The sequence below is a fragment of the Callorhinus ursinus genome, unplaced genomic scaffold (assembly GCF_003265705.2).
Source record: "Callorhinus ursinus isolate GAN/ISIS: 27379988/994484 unplaced genomic scaffold, GSC_fseal_2.0 scaffold2, whole genome shotgun sequence".
NCBI lineage: Eukaryota > Metazoa > Chordata > Mammalia > Carnivora > Otariidae > Callorhinus > Callorhinus ursinus.
In genome coordinates this window covers 72,482,880-72,502,865 of record NW_027397064.1, presented here as the reverse complement: position 1 = coordinate 72,502,865, position 19,986 = coordinate 72,482,880, and the positions used below count along the sequence as shown (strand labels likewise).

Below are 19,986 nucleotides of genomic sequence, written 5' to 3'. Positions count from 1 at the left end.
CTTTAAACTCAAAGAGAAATGCATCTGCAAGGAAGAATATGCGTCATTGAAATGTTGTAGCCGCTACTCAGATTTGCAGCCAGATTCTCAAGTGCGATCCTGAGGAAGCTGACAGGGATGCAACCTGGGGGTCACCTTTACAACGCACTTGTGCTCCTTTAACTCTGACACCAGGAAAAGTGGGCCCCACCAGGGTTAGGTGGATCCTTGTGCACCTTATGGGATACATCGGGGCCATTTAGTACCATGCATTCAGAACTTTCCAGAGTCAGCATCCAGAAAAAGATTTCCACTGCATGGGTGGGAACTAGGCTGGAACTAAAAATAAAAACATAGTTCAATATAACAAGGGTGTGATGGGGAATGAAAAATGTTTCAGAAGTGTAAGAAATGGAAAAATAGCTGACAATGCTTACTTGAAACAATAATCGACACGGAGGCTCTCACTGGACTCTACTCTTTATTTCAAATATTTAACTGGAGTGGATTTGTATATTTATACAATCAGATCTGTGAAGGTAGTCATGTTTAACCACAGAGTATGACTTGCAGCTTGATCCTGGAAATATAAGTTTGCCATGCTAGAGTACAGGTTTAAGGTGACTATCAGAATCAAATAAAAATATGAAATCCATTACATTCTTCAGATAAAACTCGTTCTCAGGATCTCAAATAGGAAATTGCTTGTGGATGGCAGTTTTTACTTTCACAGTGTTATGTCCACATGGTTCCCTATACAAGTGAGTATATAATTTTTGTTACATGCAAACTGAAAAAATAATCTACCTTAATTCTTTGAAAAAAAATATATTGGAAGATATATATACACATTTATTCATATATACATATATGCATTTGTTATTATAAAGTAACAAATCCAGTCTGCCGATTATTGGTAAAGAATTCATTTTGTATTTTCCATATAGAATATGCTCAGCTCTTTTAAGAAACTGTATGATTGTGTTATCTATTCTATTATCTATTTTAGCATCAGACGGGGGGATGAACTAGTACATTTGTTTCATGGCACAGAACCGGCTGAGATTTGCTCTCCCTGCACACTAAACTTGGAAGAGGGATCTGATTCTCTGTCTTTAGCTCCCAAAACTACATCAAGGCTACTCTTTTAGTCAAGTTGGAAATTTATATACTATACACTGGCCCTCCCTTAATATCCTCTCCCTCTTTCCTCTGGGCATTTATTGCTGTTCTTTCTAGTTCAGTAACCAGTGAGCAGAAGGTTCATTAAAACTAATTGAATTGGAAACTTGTCTGCCCTGGGAAATATTAACTCTTTGTTGTTATCTGTAGGAAATTCCTTTTGTTATGTTCCTTTGAATTGAATTATTGGATCCTCATGTTACAAACGCCCTGTTAAAAATGATTTCCATCTTTTTCATGGTCTAGACAGCAAGTTTCAGGAAAATGTCCTTATACTGGATTGGATTTTACAAAATAAAGCAGCATTTTATCCAGTGATGTAAACAAACAGCAGTATCGCACACTGTTCAGAACTGGAACGATGTTGCCCTGTTAACTCTTGTAGCTCTCCCAGTCGCTGGAAATTAAAAAAGGAAAAAAAAAAAAAAGGTTTCTCTTATGGCTCATTCTCACTTGGTAAAGCAAATATCACGACCGCAGGTTAGCAAGTCAATGTTAGTAGAATATAGATTCTCAAAGAACGTTCATCCCACAACTGCCGCCATTCTATCCACTTGAAAAACCTGTAAAAATGAAAAGATTAGAATTATTCTTAATGATATAGGGAAACTCACTTTAACTTGTCATTTGTAATCCTTTGGAAAGGGTGTTGAAAACAATAACATTTGAAATAAGGGTCTAGGAGGCTATGTGTGTTCTGGAATTGTTTAGAGCAGAGAAATATTGACAAAATTGGGAACATTTGATAATAGTCACAGTGGTAGGTTTTTGCCCATTTTAAAAATCAATTGAAAATAACAGGCAACCCACTGTTGCTAATAAAAGTAAATATTTATGACTGATTTGACTGTGCTTCAATACCAGTCAATCACTTTCTAAAGAATCTTTGCAATTCATTAACCTCTTTTTACTGGCCTTGTCCCTGTTGGTATTAGCCATTAAAAAAGAATAAGGAAGGGGGTTTTGATTTTTCTGTTCTCATCATTCATAGCTTATTTGCTACTTCCCTTCATTCCCATACATTGCGGCTAAATTGATTGTCTGTTTAGTCATATGAATGATAAAGTAGCAGTGCCAGCAAGATTGAAAGCCTCCATTAATTTCTGAGGAAGGTGAGTTCCTCTGCTTCAACCACAACCGAAAACAAACCTACTTCTCTTAGCATCTTCTATCACTAGCAATTCCTGTGGTGATAGAGTCCGTGTAACTGTCAGACTTCCTTTTTGGACTTCTCCCTGGGCAAACTTTAAAAAAAAAACAAAAACAAAAACAGGTATTTATTCATATCATCTCAACATTGTCTGTCCTTCTGTGTTTTCAGCCTGGCTATGACCTTCATGTACAAAAAGCTAACATCTGCAAATTTTTATTGAAACATTAAAAACAATGCTTGAGATGTATTTTTTTTGAGATGTTACCAAATTCCATTCATCCAGGAATCCGTGTACTCAAAGGTAAATCCTTCATGCAGTGAGACATCTTCCTTTATTAAAAGTGCTTTTTAGAGCTCTTCCTTGACACAGTTTTAGATTTCTGAAGTCTGTGTTTAAAAATAATAGCACTACACCTTACTGATTTTTTTTTTACTTCTTAAAATGTTCATAAAATCATAACCATCTAAAATTATCTATAGCAACTGTGTTTCCTTACAGAGGTATTCTATGATGTATTACAGTGTTACTTTAAGTTGCTTTAATTGCCTTTGTAAGTACATATTTTGTCACTGAATTAACAGACTGAGCAGACATGTAAAACCTGCATAACTTACCAGTATGTGTAAGTTAAAGCCACCTCTAGGTAGCCTTAAATTATAATCCTCTATGGAGATAGGTTTTTTTTAATGCTTTCAATGATATGTGGGTTTTATCTCCCCCCTTATTTCCATGGGACTTTGTTTATAATGACAGCTCACATTTACTGAGCTGTAAGGCTTGTGTGGCAGGTACTGGGTTTTAAAAAGGGAACTTCAGTGTAATTTCTCACTTTATCCTCCCAATGACTCCATGAGGTAGATCCCATTTTAACCGTTAGTTACTCAGATGAAAAAACTAAGGCTGCTAGAGAGTAAATAATCTTTCCAAAATCACATGCATGTTAAGCAATAAAAACTGAATTTATGGGACGCCTGGGTAGCTCAGTCAGTTAAAGCGCCTGCCTTCGGCTCGGGTGATGACCTCAGGATCCTGGGATGGGGGTGCTGGGATCGAGGCCTGAGTTGGGCTCCCTGCTCAGCACGGAGTCCGCTTCTCCCTCCGCCCCTCCGAACCCCACCCCACCTCCCACCCCTGCTCCTGCTTTCTCTCTCTCTCTCAAAAAGTAAATAAATCTTCAAACAACAACAACAACAACAACAACTGGATTTGCACAACATTCTGAAGCCAGAGCTCATGTTCTAAATGCTATCCCTACCTCTCTTGGACCGGTCAGCATGGTCTGCCTTGCACAAGTAATACTTATAGATCTGCCTGTTTCCCCATCCCAGATGATAATATCCCCCAAACACTGGGCTATCTTATTCCCCCGTGACCCCTAACTCTGCCTCAACTTGGCATTTTGCATATGGTGGGTACTACTGAATCGCCAGAAGGTACCTACTATATAGGAAGAAATTCAAATTATTCAGAATTCTTGGTTTTCTTCCCTTGTAAAGGCTCCGAGCACTATATGAAAAACAATGCTACAGAGGCTAGTTTCAGAGAAAGAAGTAGAAATACACACACACACACACACACACACACACACACACACACAGGATGGATGCAATGAGTGTGGCATAGCCAGCAATACAGAAAGCAGAATTTGGAAGCCCTGTCCCCAAGCCTACCCAGGTACCTTCATATTTAGAGTTCTGAGTGTGGTCCAGGGCTTAAGATCTGATAAGGTATCATTGTTCCTGAAAAAGCCTGAGTTATTAATTTCATCCTCACTGGCACTTTGGTGTCCCACATGAACCAAGGTTTCTGAAAGCCTCTTCATTAGCCTTTCGATGGAGAGTCAGCACCATTGAAGTCAATTATTAATGGAACATGTCCCGATTTTCTGGTCTTAGATGGTAGCATTTGGTCCCTGGCAGTCCCAAGTTTGGAAACCTCCTGTCCATGGATTGATGTTTAAGTCCCCTTCAGTAGAGAAGACTAACCTTCTATTGTTCTCAATCCTGGATGCACACAGGACATTATCTTCTCGTACTTCAGCGAGAATAGAGCAAGGTCGTCTGTGCAGCAGTGAACCCGTAGCATCAGACCCAGCATGGGCACCACATACATTCTAGGAAACTGGGTGAGAAGATGACTTCAAGGAAAGTAATACAACTACCTGTAATACAAGCGCATCCCATTCATGGCAAGAATAGAAAGAAGGGAGAGTAACTTCCTCACAGATATGGACCAAAAGCAGAAAGTCCATGGTTTTATTTGGTAGGCTTTACTTATCTTTTCAAATTGTCTCTATTCCATAAAAAAAAGAAATATGATTTCCTCAAAGGTGACTTCTGAAAATGGGTACAGGAGTCACCAGAGGTTGTAAATAGCAGACGGGGGGCAAAGCAACCAGAAAAAGGTTCTACTGTGAAGCTACATCTTCTAGCCCACTGTGCTTGAGGAAAGAAAAGTGCCCTAAGAGAAGATGTGGTAAAAGCAAGAGGCCTGAGTGTTCTGGTATTCCATTCAGGATTAGAATGTTAACCAACAATTTTTATGCTGGCTTTTTCAAAAGGGGTATTAAAAATGAGTGTAAAATAATCATTAAATTAAAAGAATCACATACTGTGCTGAAGTTTAATATTTTCTTTAGTGTTAAATTATTACCTCTCATTATTTTAAGAACATGTTTTTAGTAACTTATAGATGTTTCAATGTTTATATTAAGAAATTAATAATATTTGACATCTAGAGGGAAATGTTAAGTTCACAAAAGTTATACAATTTTGTTTATTTTAGCACTGGAATATTTTACTGGGAATATATCCATAGACACGTCATTTACCTAAAAGACCGACAATTTTTTTCCACACTAAAAATCTATCATAACTCTCTTTGACAACGCTGACAAAATACCTTTGAGAAGAGTAACGCAGCAGGTGGGTAAATTTTTACATTGAGAATAAGGATGGGGGGTGGAGCCCAAAGCAGTGAAGCCAATCTGTTTATGACAAAATGTTCCACTGAGATTGCCTACTCATAAGATGTTTGATGTTAGCGATTCTATAAAGAAGTTGACCTTCATTTGGCAAGTGCAAGTCTCCAGGGAACCATTTTGCATCAAGCAGGATTACAAAAGTGTTGAGATCCTGGTAATAGCTATCTTGAGCAAGATTTATAGCACTTTAGAAATCCTAGGTCAGGGGGTGCCTGGGTGGCTTAGTCGGTAAGCGTCTGCCTTCGGCTCGGGTCATGATCCCAGAGTCCTGGGATCGAGCCCCGCATCGGGCTCCCTACTCAGTGGGAAGCCTGCTTCTCCCTCTCCCACTCGCCCTGCTTGTGTTTCCTCTCTCTGTGTGTCTCTCTCTGTCAAATAAATAAATAAAATCTTAAAAAAAAAAAAAAGAAATCCTAGGTCAGATGCCTCCGCCTTCCAGTCTATTCATCCTTGCATATTAGCCCCAAGAAGACTACCTACATGCTTACTCCGAGAAGCAAATAACCATGAGTTTCACAGGGTTCCACCCGATGTGAGTCTTCCTACTCTATTGTGTTGGAATCACTAAAGTCACTCATTAATGTGGGCTCACAAACTGCTCTTGTATTTACCCCTTCTCTTTTAGATACGATGCTCTTTAAGTGGAAACCAGTTTTTAATTCATAGTTTACAACTGTTTTCAAAATAGTAGCAAAGAACACTTATATCCCAAAAGCGTTTTTGCTAAGAAGCTGTAAAAATGAATGACAGGAGAAGATTTAAATATTCAAAGATATTTAAATTATTTTGAAACATGCCTGCATTGGCACTTGAATATCTAGAAATGATAGGTGATACCAAGTTAAAATTTTTGTGACCTACATGTCAAACCAATGAATAATGATTCCCCCAATGTCAGTCACTAACTCAGACACTTTATGTTGAAACCCTGAAGAGGATTTAAAAACATATCTTTAGGGAAGTCACCTAACATCTTCAGATCTTAGTTTTCTCTTCCAAAAATGAAATGACTGAATGGCTTGATCTCTTTAAATCCCTGACAATCCTGAACACTTTGACATAAATTTCCACGGAGGAAGAAGGAGGACGACTTGAGCTACCAAGTGGGCAGGTAAAAAGGGAAGACTGGAAATGTCACTGATGACAAAATTCATAATTTGGTGCTAAGACTTGGCCTGGGGAGCAGTGCTGAAAACTGGTAAATGTTCTGAGCTTATCTTCAAGATTAAAAGCCAGAGTCAATCAAAAGGATTAATTGTTGTAAGTTTGAAGGCCCCTAAAAAGAGGCTAGCAATTCAATCCACTGATCTTGAGACCCCCTGTTGCCCTGTGATGGTATCTGTCTCAGAGGAAGGGCCAACACCCAACCTTTTGTGGAGGAATTTCCTTGTGTGCCTCTCTCCTATAGCAAAAGTATAACCTTTGCATTTCAGGAGAAACGGGACCTCTGGCTTAAACGAGACATCTTGAGAACCCAGCCACAGATTTCTGCAGCATGCAGCAACTTCTCACACAGGGAGTAAGCCCTCGCTAATACCTCTTTGTACATGGTGGGAGCAAACTTGGTTTGAAATGTTTACAAAAGGGTAACTTTTTCTTAATCCCTCTTATCCCTTTCAACTCCTAATATGGAAGTAAAGAACCTGGAGTTGTGAGGTTCACTCAAGAAGTAATAGAAATATGGTAACACATCAATCCATTCATAGATCTATTGGAGAAATTTGTATGACCTTTAACTCCTGGGGAGATTTTTGTCAAAGCCAAAGTCATCTAGAATTTCTCTCTTAAATGTGTTTCATAAAGGTAATCTTGTTTTTCCCTCTCCTTCTCTTAACCAGCCAGAGACTTTGCTGTTTGGATCATCTTTCTCAAATGCTGGGTGCTTCCTTTGATTTCCTTGAAAGGAAAGCTGGACATTGTAATAAAAAATCATGTTTGGGAGATTTCTTCTTTAATACACTTTGGTGGGTTCTAGATAAATTTCTCTCTTCCTTTTTAAAATATATTTATTACCAATTGCCCATGCTTTTAATGAATAGATGGAATAATTGCACTATTATAAGAGAATTTTCAAAGTTCATTACTTTATATTCTGTTATTGGGAATAATTATCAACATTTACTAAATGATAAGGTTGGAAAAGTCCTGAGACATCATAAATTACAACCCTTAATTTTCAGAGGAATAAACTGTACCTCAGAGAAATTAACAGACATCCAAGATTGGGTTTTTTTTAAGATTTTTTTTTTTTTTTTTTTAGAGAGGGAAGAAAAAGAAAGCACAAGCAGGAGGGAAAGAGGGAGAGGGAGAGAGAATCCTGAGTATACTCCACGCTGAGCATGGAGCCTGATGCAGGGCTCAGTCTCACAACCCTGAGATCACAACCTGAGCCAAAATCAAGAGTCAGATGCTTAACCAACTACACCACCCAGACACTCCCCAAGGTTGTTAATGACAAAAGACTCGATCTTTTGACCCATTTTAGGTGAAATCATGGATTGCCAAAGCTAATGGAGACGAACCCAAGAAAGAAGCTAAGGAGTCCCTAATGTCCTTCAGGGCCCCTTTGCTCACCATTCAGGAAAGATTCAGACCTTGAGGAGAAATGGTACGTGAACATAAGATGACCAAAGGAAACCTGCTTCATAATCCATATTAACCCCAACACTCCCACAATGCATCTCTTCCTAGTACCTTCACTTTAAAGGAGTATTTAATTGAGTTGTGGGATTTCTAGCACAATGAGGACTAAGGAGGTAGAGATCTTTAAGGTAAGCGATGCTTCAAGATGCTGCAGCACATGTCATATAAACCAACCACAGCTCACTTCATCTCTGTGAAAGACCTGCTTGGGTGTAATCATAACTTCCTTCCCAACCATGCGCCATGCCAATAGGTAGGTAGGTAGGTAGGTAGGTAGGTAGGTAGGTAGGTAGATAGATAGACAGACAGAACAATCAAAGTCGGTATTGTTAATGCTGATATAGGAATTGTGATGGCCTATAGGTAAATGGCTAGAGACAAAAACTTAACTGACTTTTTATCAGGCCATTATAATGTTCCCAAAGTGCAAGTGGTTTATAGTATACAACGGATTTCTATTCATAGTATGAATTCTGGTTTCTCATTCTTCCCTTTGTGACTATAGTTACTTTCTTTCGTTTGTTGAGGTGAAGAATGTACATTAATTACCCATACACCACTAAGCTCAGTAGTGGATCCTAGAATGCAGTTTTGAACAAGACAGGCATGATCCTTGACATATTTGTTAAAAAGTGGAATTTCAGGGTGGTAAGAAAGCATATCTTATGGCGGTCAAAACTACTAGGGATTTAAGGATGACCTCCCTAAAGAAGCAACATTTAAACTAAACTTTGAATTAATAAGAGTTGTTAGTCACTGAGCAAGAGGAGGTATTCTGAGCAAATGGAACAGCATACATAGAAGTCCAGAAACAAATAGAGGTGTGGTGTATTTAAAGAACTTGAAAAGATCAATACAATTGGAAAGGCAGGAATGACAATGAAACACCTCTGGACTATGATTGCCTAGAAGAAACTAGAGGAAAGACCCTAGATGTGCAGTTGGAATCGGCTCTGCTGATTTGGGTAACTGAAGACTTGCCGGTGGCCTAGACATGAGTGCTGGAGCTCCATGTGGGCACAGGTGCAGCTGATCCCCCCTTCCACCGACACCCAATATGGGAGATGTCCCTGTATCAACCTTTTCCAACCTAGTGGGTAGGTTTCCTCCCTGCTTCTTGCAGGAGGATTATTCCTCCAGTCCTCTTAGGTGTGTCTTCAGCCAATCAGATCAGGTCTAGCCACTTAGTATAGACTGCAGGGGCCCAGAGGAGCAGACAACCACTGTGCCGCACCACACAGGGCTATTCATCTTTTCTCTTGGCCTGACATTTCTCTCTAACTGTCTTTTCCTCCTGCCCAAGTAGTCACAGAGATCATATTAACAGAAGTCTAAAGAGGACCAGGAGGCCAATCTTTGTTTCTCTTAGGCACCTCCAATTTCTACAAGTATATTCAAGGTCCTTCGCTTTTTTTTTTATTATGTTATGTTAATCACCATACATTACATCATTAGTTTTTGATGTAGGGTTCCATGATTCATTGTTTGTGTCAAGGTCTCTCACTTAACTTGGACAAAGAATACTTCCCTTCCCTCTCCTATGAGAAGAGAAAAAGAATAAAAACCTCAGTTCTCTCTCCTGCTCAGATTAATGAATGACTTCACTTCCCCAGATTTCAGCCATCAGCCCTGTCCCCTCTCTTCTCTATCTTCCCGCTCCCCCTAGTCCTCTGCTTAGAAATTAGGAAAGGGGAGAGGTTATTATTTGGCATAACACATGAAGTGTGAGGAAAATTCTGATTATAGAAATAGATTTCTTTCCTAGCACCATCTCTCACTGGTCTATTACCAGAAGGTAAATTTATCAAATGTGTATCTTTAAATCCTTAAACTCTGCAGGAGACAGCACTTGACAATAGGCTGTTCCTTTAAGATCTCTTGCCTCAAGGACCACAGAGATCCATGCTCAGCCATTTTAAAGCAATCTTGATTCCAGAAGATGTTGACCCCTGGAATTAGTTTCTTTTTTAACTCCCCTTCTGCCCCCTCATTTGCCTCTGATGTTTCCTGACTTTGATGTGTCTTCAGGATTCCAATTCTGGTGTCCACGCCATTCTGCTCCTAGAGGCTTCTGTCCTGACACCCTGTAATTGAACTTGGCTTAACCCTCCAACTTTTCCCTGCCGGAGCATCATGTAACTCTTCTCTTTCCCTGGTACTGGTCCCTAGGATATCACATTTATATCTTAGTGATATTAATTATTGATATTAATCTTCAATACTAGGACACAAAAAGTTCCCTGGGATTCCCCAAATCATAGCATTATGTATTTTTCATAACATTTTATGTGTTTTTAATTAAAAAAGAGTGACCATAATAACAAATAGCAAATCATTTTTCTGATTGAGTTTTTCTATTAAACTTTGGGAGGTTTTTCTGTTAACAAAACATGCTGTAACAAAGGCATGGCTTGTTAGCATTATAAAACAATATATATTATAGAATTCAGTAACATAAAAATGATCTCTATCTGATATAAACATCTGATAGTTGGAAACATTAAAAGAAATCAGTAGTACAAAAATACCAATAAAAATTCATTTTAAAAAATTAAAAAACATTACCATAAAGATTTAATATTTAAGAGCTGCTACTCTTAAAATGAAATTTTAAACATACAAAGCATTAATTACCTTATCCAATAGTCTTGACCTTTGTTCCATGACAAATATTAAAGATGTAGAAAAGCTTTCATTTTGCAATGCTAAGAGTACATCCAAAAGTACATTCAAGCTGGGTGTTAGGGTGCAAATTACTTCATATGAACTGATTCCTTTTTGAATGATGAAAATATTTTGTCTTCTTGCTCTGATTTTGGTTTTGCTGTTGAAATTGATATTGCTTTTTCTAATTTAGATTTAGATTGGTTTTTGCCTACTTATCTGAGTACTGAATTCACTTCTTTTCCTTGTATTTTTTCTGCTAAAGTACTTACAAGGAACTGTAGCCTCCAGCAAATATTCAGATGCTGGAAAACTACAGAGTACATTATTGGGTAGTATTAAAAGAAGGAAACATTTGGATCACCTAGCAAAGTTAACAGCACTACACAGTCTCACATGTCAAAATTTCCAATTTAAAGAGTTATTTTCTTCCAAAACTTGTTATCTCATGAAGGACCACTCATAGGACTTGTGTAAAATGTATTATGTGCATGGACTTATTAATAATTGTTTCATCTGCAAGATTGGCTGTGTCAGCAGCAGACAAGGCCACAAACACACACAATCAGGCAACAACTCCAAGCAAGACTGGCTGATTAGATGGTGACCACTTCTCTCCCCCTTCCTCCCATTCCAGTTTCTAGACACTCCAACTCCCTTGTCAGTGTTTTCTGCTCCTGCTTTTGATTTAACATCAGTGGATTCCTTCAAACCAATAACTTCTTGATTATTAAGCTTTAATTTTCACAGGAGAATCATAATGCCTCTTCCAATTTTCCTGAATTCTCAACCGATTTTTCTGAAGATTGAGGATTCAAAAAGGACAAATTACCTGAGAAATGTCTGGAAGAAATTCCTTCATGGAAATTAGGTCTCATTATGGCCCAACACATAATCAATACATGTCAAGATTTAAGTGATATAATAAAATATAGACTTTTATTTTCTTGTAAATGGAATTTACTAAGTAGATATAATATTTTATCTATGCCTATATATATATATTCTCAAATCAAAAAAAATAATTCAGTTTTGGACATGAAAACATATACCTCCCAAACTCTTTCATGTCGTGGGACACATAGAAAGTGATCATATTTGCAGAACATACTGAAGTACCAGGAGGAGGCTGCCCTGTGTCATCTGCCACCCCGAGGCCATCCAGCCTCCTTGGAGGTCGAGGAGATGAAAATCTCAACAGACCACTCAGCCACCCCTACCATGTGACCTGGGTGTTTGCCCATGTGGGGAGAGACAAGACAGTGACAGGTCCCTGTGACCAGACTAAGGTAGACAGGTCCCCCACACTCAGAACCAAGATGGAGGCACCGAGAAAGAAATCAACAGCATGGGGGCGGGGGGAAGATGGTGATTTCACAGGGGGTGATCTGACAGAAACTATCCATTGCTTACTCACCCAAATGTATGTTACTCGGGTGTTAATGGATTGCAGGGTTGGGTTTTTTTTATGGTTTTGGTTTTTTGCATGTAAACATATTATATTGTCATTAATGCTTTATGATGTTGGCAAACCATACTTGTATCTTCAATTGGCCAATAGATGTTGATCAGACCTAACTGCCAAAGGGAGTTGAGAAATAAATGAGTGGCCTGGACCCTGGGGTTATAGAAAGAGGTGTCTGCAAGTATGTGAATGAAGCAGGGAGCTGACCCACAAATTCTTTTCTCTTAACTCTATTCAGACATTAAAGCCTGTGGGAGTCCAAACTGATTTCTCTCCATCCTGGGAACCTAAAGCTCAGAGAACATTTACCATGGGGTAATCGCAGGCTCTGTTTGCCCATGGATTGGCTTTTACCCAGCTGGTCAAGTCAGCTCTTTGGCAGCACACACAGAGGTCATCTCATACCTCAAGGTGTGCCTTGGGAAATTTAAGTCCCGGGAGTCCACAACAATTCCTCAGATGACCCTTAAGCAGAAAAATCCAACTCTTTGGCACCAACTTTCATAAAGAAAATCATCGGAAATGAGTTCATATTTCACCAACAAATGGCTCACTACTTAACCAATGGCTGTACATTAGAATTTCTGGGGAGTTTTAATGCTGATGCCTGGGCCCCATATCCTCCTGTTCCTCAAAGATTCTGATTTAACTAGTTTGGGATGGGACCAGGGCATCACATTTTGTTGTTTTGTTTTTTGTTTTTGTTTTTGATGTTATTTTACTCAAAGGGGAAAAACCGCCTGGGTACAAAAACCTCAGCTCTCACTGTGATGTCCCCTGAGGTAAGAACCTGAAGGTTTAGCCAGAATTGAAATCCCCACAAATTCTTTTTTTTTCCCAGACTTCATTTAAATTCAAGTTAGTTAACATATAGTGTAGTATTGGTTTTAGGAGTAGAATTTAGTGATTTATAACTTACATATAACACCCAGGGCTCACCCCAACAAGTGCTCTCCTTAATGCCCATCACCCATTTAGCCCATCCCCCGACCCACCACCCACCAGCAAACCTCATTTGTTCTCTGTCATTAAGAGTCTGTTATGGTGTGCCTCCCTCTCTGTTTTTATCTTATTTTATTTCCTTCCCTTCCCCTGTGTTCATCTGTTTTGTTTCTTAAATTCTTCATATGAGTGAAATCATAGGGTGTCTTTTTCTGACTGACTTATTTACTGAGCACAATACACTCTAGTTCCATCCATGTCATTGCAAATGGCAAGATTTCATTTTTTTATGGCTGAATAATATTCCATTATATATATATATATATATATATATACACACCACCACTTCTTTATCCATTCATCAGTCAATGGACGTCTGGGTTCTTTCCATAATTTGGCTACTGTTGAAAATGCTGCGGGCGCCTGGGTGGCTCAGTTGGTTAAGCAACTGCCTTCGGCTCAGGTCATGATCCCGGAGTCCCAAGATCGAGTCCCACATCGGGCTCCCGGCTCAGCGGGGAGCCCGCTTCTCCCTCTGACCCTTTCCCCTCTCATGCTGTTTCTCTCTCTCTGTCAAATAAATAAATAAAATCTTTAAAAAAAAAGAAAAGAAAAGAAAATGCTGCTATAAATGTTGGGGTACATGTGTCCCTTTGAATCAGATTTTTAAACCCTTTGAATAAATAACTAGTAGGGTAATTTCTGGGTCCTAGGGCAGTTCTATTTTTTTTTAAGATTTTATTTATTTATTTGACAGAGAGAGACACAGAGAGAGAGGGAACACAAGCAGGCAGAGTGGAAGAGGGAGAAGCAGGCTTCCCACGGAGCAAGACCCTGGGATCATGACCTGAGCAGAAGGCAGACGCTTAACAACTGAGCCACCCAGGTGCCCCTAGGGTAATTCTATTTTTAACTTTTGAGGAACCTCCATACTGTTTTCCAGAGTGGCTGCACCAGCTTGCATTCCCACCAACAGTGTAAGAGGGTTTCCCTTCTTCTGCATCCTCACCAACATCTGTTGGTTCCTGTGTTGTTAATTTTAGCCATTCTGAGAGGTGTGAGGTGGTATCTCATTGTGGTTTTGATTTATATTTCCCTGATGATGAGTGATGTTAAGCATCTTTTCATGTGTCTATTAGCCATTTGTATGTCTTTGGAGAAATGTCTGTTCATGTCTTCTGCCCATTTCTTAGCTGGATTATTTGGGTTTTGGGTATTGAGTTTGATAAGTTCCTTTTTTTTAAAAGGTTTTATTTATTTATTTGAGAGAGAGCAAAAGCGAGAGAGATCACAGAGAGAGAGGGAGAAGCAGACTCATCACTAAGGGGAGAGCCCGATGTGGGGGCTCGATCCCAGGACCCTGAAATCATGACCTGAGCCAAAAGCAGACTCTTAACCAACTGAGCCACCCAGGCGCCCCGAGTTTGATAAGTTACTTCTAGATTTTGGATACTAGCCCTTTATCTGCTATGTCATTTACAAATATCTTCTCCCATTCTGTAGGTTGTCTTTTAGTTTTGTTGATTGTTTCCTTCCCTGTGCAAAAGCTTTTTATCTTGATGAAGTCTCAATAGTTCATTTTTGCTTTTGTTTCCCTTGCCTCCAGAGATGTGTCTAAGGCCGAGGTCAAAGAGGTTGCTGCCTGTGTTCTCCTCTAGACTTTTGAGAGATTCCTGTCTCACATTTAGGTCTTTCATTCATTTTGAATTTATTTTTGTATATGGTCAAGAAAGTTGTCTGGTTTCATTCTTTTGCATGTTGCTGTCCAGTTTTCCTGACACTATCTGTTGAATAGATTGTATTTTTTCCATTGGATATTCTTTCCTGCTTTGTCAAAAATCAGTTGACAATGTAATTGTGGGGCATCACAAGTTTTAAAATCACTCCAAGTAATTCTATTACACAGCCAGGATTAAGAATTCCCATGTTAAGGGGTGCCTGGGTGGCTCAGTCAATTAAGTGTGTGACTCTTGATTTTCGCTCAGGTCATGATCTCACAATTGTGAGATAGAGTCTCGAGTCAGGCTCTGCACTCAGTGAGAAGTCTGCTTGAAAATCTCTCTCTCCCTGTCCCTCTGCCCCTCCCCCTGCCTGCACTCTCTCTCTCTCTCTCTCTCAAAATAAGTAAATAAAATCTTTAAAAAAAAATTCCCATGTTAAGGCATAGGGTCTTTAGAAAGAGATGCTGGCCTTTCCCATTACCCAAGTAGCTACATATATAACAAGAGTATTCTATTTTTATTTGGTTCACACCAATGTATTTGATAGAAGTACCAATTTTATTTACATATTTAACGTATGTCAACATGCCACAGAAGTCATGTAAAGATATTCCTTCTTCCCTCAAGACATTAACAATTTAAATAACAGCATTTAATCAATGGCAAATTGGAGTCAACAATAGGTCCAAAACAGGGGCTGCTTAGATCAAATATTAGAATTTCTGGTCAGTAAATTTTCTAAGATGCTGAACAATATTACAAAAGGAGTCCATGGGAACTTCTCTCCCCAAATGGTGGAAAATAGGCTGTGGACAATTTTTTTTTTCCTAATCAAAGTTTGAGGGCAGGTCCCTCTAAAAAACAAAGGCCTGAAGAGTTCAAATATACAACAATTCTTACAATGATTTGGCCATGGAAGCTTTTTTCCCCCTGAAATATCCCAAGAGCTGACCTGTAGATATTCAGAGAAGGGTGTCAAGTCTGTGACTGTGGATAAATTGGGAGGCACACTTCTCCAAATAAGAGGTCCTCACCCTTCAGATAACAGATGCTCCAGAGTTATTGCTCTACGTGGAACACCAGAAATTGTTGAGATGCTAAACTTCAAATGACTAGTGCAGTTTTGTGCCAACTCAGATCTTGTCTCACACAAATTCAAGCAAAAGCAGCTGATACAAGTTTAAGGAATATTTATAGAAAAAAAACCTTAAAATTGAAAAAGGCTATATTTATCACTTTTCTGTGTACATATTGATGGAAGAAAAGTCTGGAGCTTTATTGAGCATAAGAGCAGAAGGATGCTGGAAACTTTAAGGTGGATATAAGAACTTTAGGAAAAGAATATACAAAAGTTCTGGAATGAACCACAGGCTTAAAGAATAAGGGACATAATTCCACATTAAAATTAAGCTAGTAGCACCTCAGGTGTATTTCTGGTTTATACGTTCACTGAAAAAAAAATATTGACATATTTAAGAACAACTCAGGTTTACACAAATGACTTATTGAGAGAGCTTCCAGGAACTAAATATCAGTGCTGTGGGGATAGCATCAATCCATAGACACTTTATATATTAGCATGGCCAGAAAAGTAGGAGGAGGACATGGGAAGTACAAAACTCTAACATTCAGTATGAAAAAAAAGTGTACATCCTGTGAAAAAACCCAAGCAGAATCTACAAGGATGATGCAGACAGAAGCAGGCAGGCAATCTAGGGTCCGTGGGCCTCGTGAAGTCTGGTCAGGAGGAATGCACTAGGCAAGGTAAGTCTGAAATGTACTCAAGTCCAGACTCAGCAGTCCTAAGAACTGTCATCAGTAACCAAAGCAGCAGGAATGATCTCAGATTTTATGCAAAGTATTACCTTGGATTTGCAGAAAAAGACAGGAAAGTTATACAAATTGAAAACTTCCTGCCTCCAACATGAATTTACTGAACAGCTTATTTATGAACTTTGGTGTTTACATGAAGAAAGAATCATTGCTCTGATTGAAATAACTGAATTGAATTATTTTGTCTCGTGGATGATAATTCTCATTAATCCACCCTTTGGTATGTGTATTACACAGTCAAGCTATTAATGCTTTTTTCTGGTATCCAGCAGAATTGTGATGAAAGGCAAAAATTCAAGATATTTGGACTTGTTAATAAAATTTTCCTCAATTATAGGAAATATCTGTAGAGTCAAATGGAAATTGGAAATCAGCATGTGTTAGATCTATTCCTGAGGCTGAAAAAGTGATTCAAATTTGGGTTTCTTAAGATCTTAATCTGTAAAACTGTAATAATAACATATGCCTCCCTGTCCCATTGCCTGGGAGAGTGAAAATTAATGAGTTATGTCTACAGTGGTCTATAGGTTTTTTAAAATAATTATTAAAAAGTAAAACATAAAGAAAGTTTAAAAGCAGTATTTGATAACTCTTTTCTAACTAAAAACAAAATTCTCTTCTATTTCCAAAACAGACACACACATCCATGCCAATATAAACACATACACATATACACATATCTTTACTTGTTGAGAGACAGCAAAGAGAGGAAGAAGAAAGCCAATTTTCCTTCCAGAAACTCTTCTCCAAAGGTTAGCAGTGGGGATGGTTGGTTCAGTTATGGAAGCCTTCATAAAATGACGCATCTCAATGTTCCAATCGTCACCTTATCAATCTGTCTGAAAGGGTGTGGAGCTACTGAACCTAGTTCAGAGAATGTTGGATCTTTTGCTCATCTGGTTCAAACTTACTTTGACAAATAAGAAGTGTAAGGACCCAAGATCACAATAATGGGAGAAGTCTATTTAATCAAAGCCTCTTTCTCTCTCCACTACCAACTTGTTCATAGTTCTGATGGCGCTATGATTACCAAACTACATAGCCTATCTTAGAGTAAATTAAGCCCATATTGTAAATCCTTTATTGTATATCTCTGTCTCAAACATTAGCCTGAGGCATTATGCTAGAGCAAAGTGATATTAGGAGACTAGAAATGCACTGGTGTCACATTTCTAAATGACTACTTTAAAAGGTGCCCTTTAATTTTATTTTGTCCATCATTAATTTTTATGGTACTTCTCATCTAAGGGGTAAAAGTTTTCAATATTATATCTTTTAGCCTTATTACACAGCTCATCAGTATCATGAACCTACTTATTCGAAATAGTGAAATATGTTTAATTCAGCTTTGTGTCCCACACTAAGCCCAAGAAAGTGCTTTGCACATAACAGGTAATAAGCATAATCTTTAAAACAGCCATTATTAATGAGCACCTGTATTAGTGTGGGTTCTTTAAGGAGCAGACAGCAAGATGCAAGGGTTTTATTAGGAGAAACATCTACGAGAGAACATGAGGAAGGAGCTGGGAAAGTCTGGGAGAGCCTTCAGACCACAATGCAAGTAAAAGAGAAGGAAGGTTATGTGGAAGTGTCCAAGGCTGCCCTGCAGCATGAGGAAGGTTCAAGACCAAGATCAAGGTGTTGTTGAGCCAAAGCAACCCATGCTAAGGAGGCCCTTGTCTTCCAGGAATAACCCTGCTTTACTATCCCTGATGTACACAGTCGTTGGCTGGGAGCAGCCTACACATGGCTTCATTGCCCATGCATTCATGAATTTCAGATCACAAAGCTGATGTTCTTGATCAGAAATGTTCCCTGTTGCTGGAACTCTGTGGGTTGCTTTCTCACGGCCGCTGTAGTCCCTGTCAGGTGGTAGACCCCGGATCATGTAGGGTATACACACATCTACTTCTGCATCACAGCAGCCTTGTAAGGTAGTAATGATCATCCCATGTTCACGCCTGAAGAAATTCGTAGTCAGCGAGCTTCACTATCTTTCCCAAATGAAAGCCAGTATGAAGTGTAACTGGGATTAAATTGCAGGTCTGTCCGATTCCAAAGCTTATGCATTTATCGAATGAATTAATTAGCGCATTAATAAATGAAGGGGAGTAGCCTAGATGTATGATAGGCGTAAAAAGACAAGTGTATTTAGAGTTTTGGAGCTGATGCACTGAGAAGTAAAGCATAAAGTCACTCAGCTAATAGGTCATAAAAATATATTTGAAAACACAGATTCCCCAACTGATTTTTCTCTACTAAGTTCTAACATTTTTGTGTAGTGAGAGTTTTTTGTTGTATCTATACATACATATTTTATGAGGGAAAATGAAGGTCTACCTCACAAGAAGCTCAACGGTTTCAGTCCTACTTATAGAACTGAATAATTAAAATTGTATGCAAATTCACCTGTGTACTTCAAGAGAGGAAGAGTTCCTTACACTATGACCTATATTTGTTCAGCTCCATGGAAACCATTTCATTCCATTATCCACACACAATTTACATAAAACTAAGGCGAAAAAAGGTAAGAGATACGGAGGGGCACAACCCGAAAGGAAACCATAGGAGAGCATTCATCACTGAGAAGTGGAGGGGAGCCCGGAGGTATTTGCTGAGCCGTCTATCTGCAATTGTGATGCTGTCTCTTACAAGCAGGAGATTGAAGGAAAAGAAAAATCCACACTGTCCGTTCCCCAACAGGCATCCAGACAATTAGGGTCCCCTTGAGCAAATCTTGTTTACACACAAATAAGCTGTGAAAACTGCAAAATAATAGTAACAGCACCTACACATACACACACACACACACAAAATGCACATCATTGTACAACTCCTTATTCCATCAAGAGAACGTAGGAAAGGAAGGAATAATCCGAACGACTTTGTTCCCAACCCTACCGCTGCTTGAACTAGTGAAATTGAAAAGTCATGGCATATTGCTGGAATTGCACAGTTACTTGCTTCACTTGTCTTCTTCCTTCTGCCCTAGCCATCTGGCTGTCCCCCAGATAGACTGTCAACTGTGTACTCGGGAAGGTAAACCTGGGCTGCCCCCCTCCTCCTCCAAATTGGATTATCCCATAAATCCTGATTGCCTAATATCGTCTCTTTAAAAAAGAGTGATCCTTTGAACTCCCCCTCCCCCTGCCCGAGTTTACTGTTCTGTAGCATGAATGAGTTCTGTGCTTCTTGCTGAACCAGGGAAATGGTTCTTGCAGTGGAAAATAAGGAACACACACATCTGACCTTGGGAATGTTTGCTCTGTGTGTGTATTCCACTTGAAGTAAAATGGTCCTGGATTTGGATGTCACTGAGTTGAGAAACAGGCACACTGTGCCCTTAGAGTAAAGCCGATTTAGTGGTGACACTTCCCTGTTTGCCAAGCCAAAGCTGTTGCACAAATCACACACTATAAA

The 19,986-nt window shown here is 39.0% G+C and overlaps 1 pseudogene; it reads right to left on the bottom strand.

The window, feature by feature from the left end:
* The window catches only part of LOC112810661 (proteasome subunit alpha type-2 pseudogene), a 55,362-nt pseudogene extending 36,848 nt beyond the window's left edge, over window positions 1-18,514 (bottom strand).
* Between the last annotated feature and the right edge of the window lie 1,472 nt (window positions 18,515-19,986).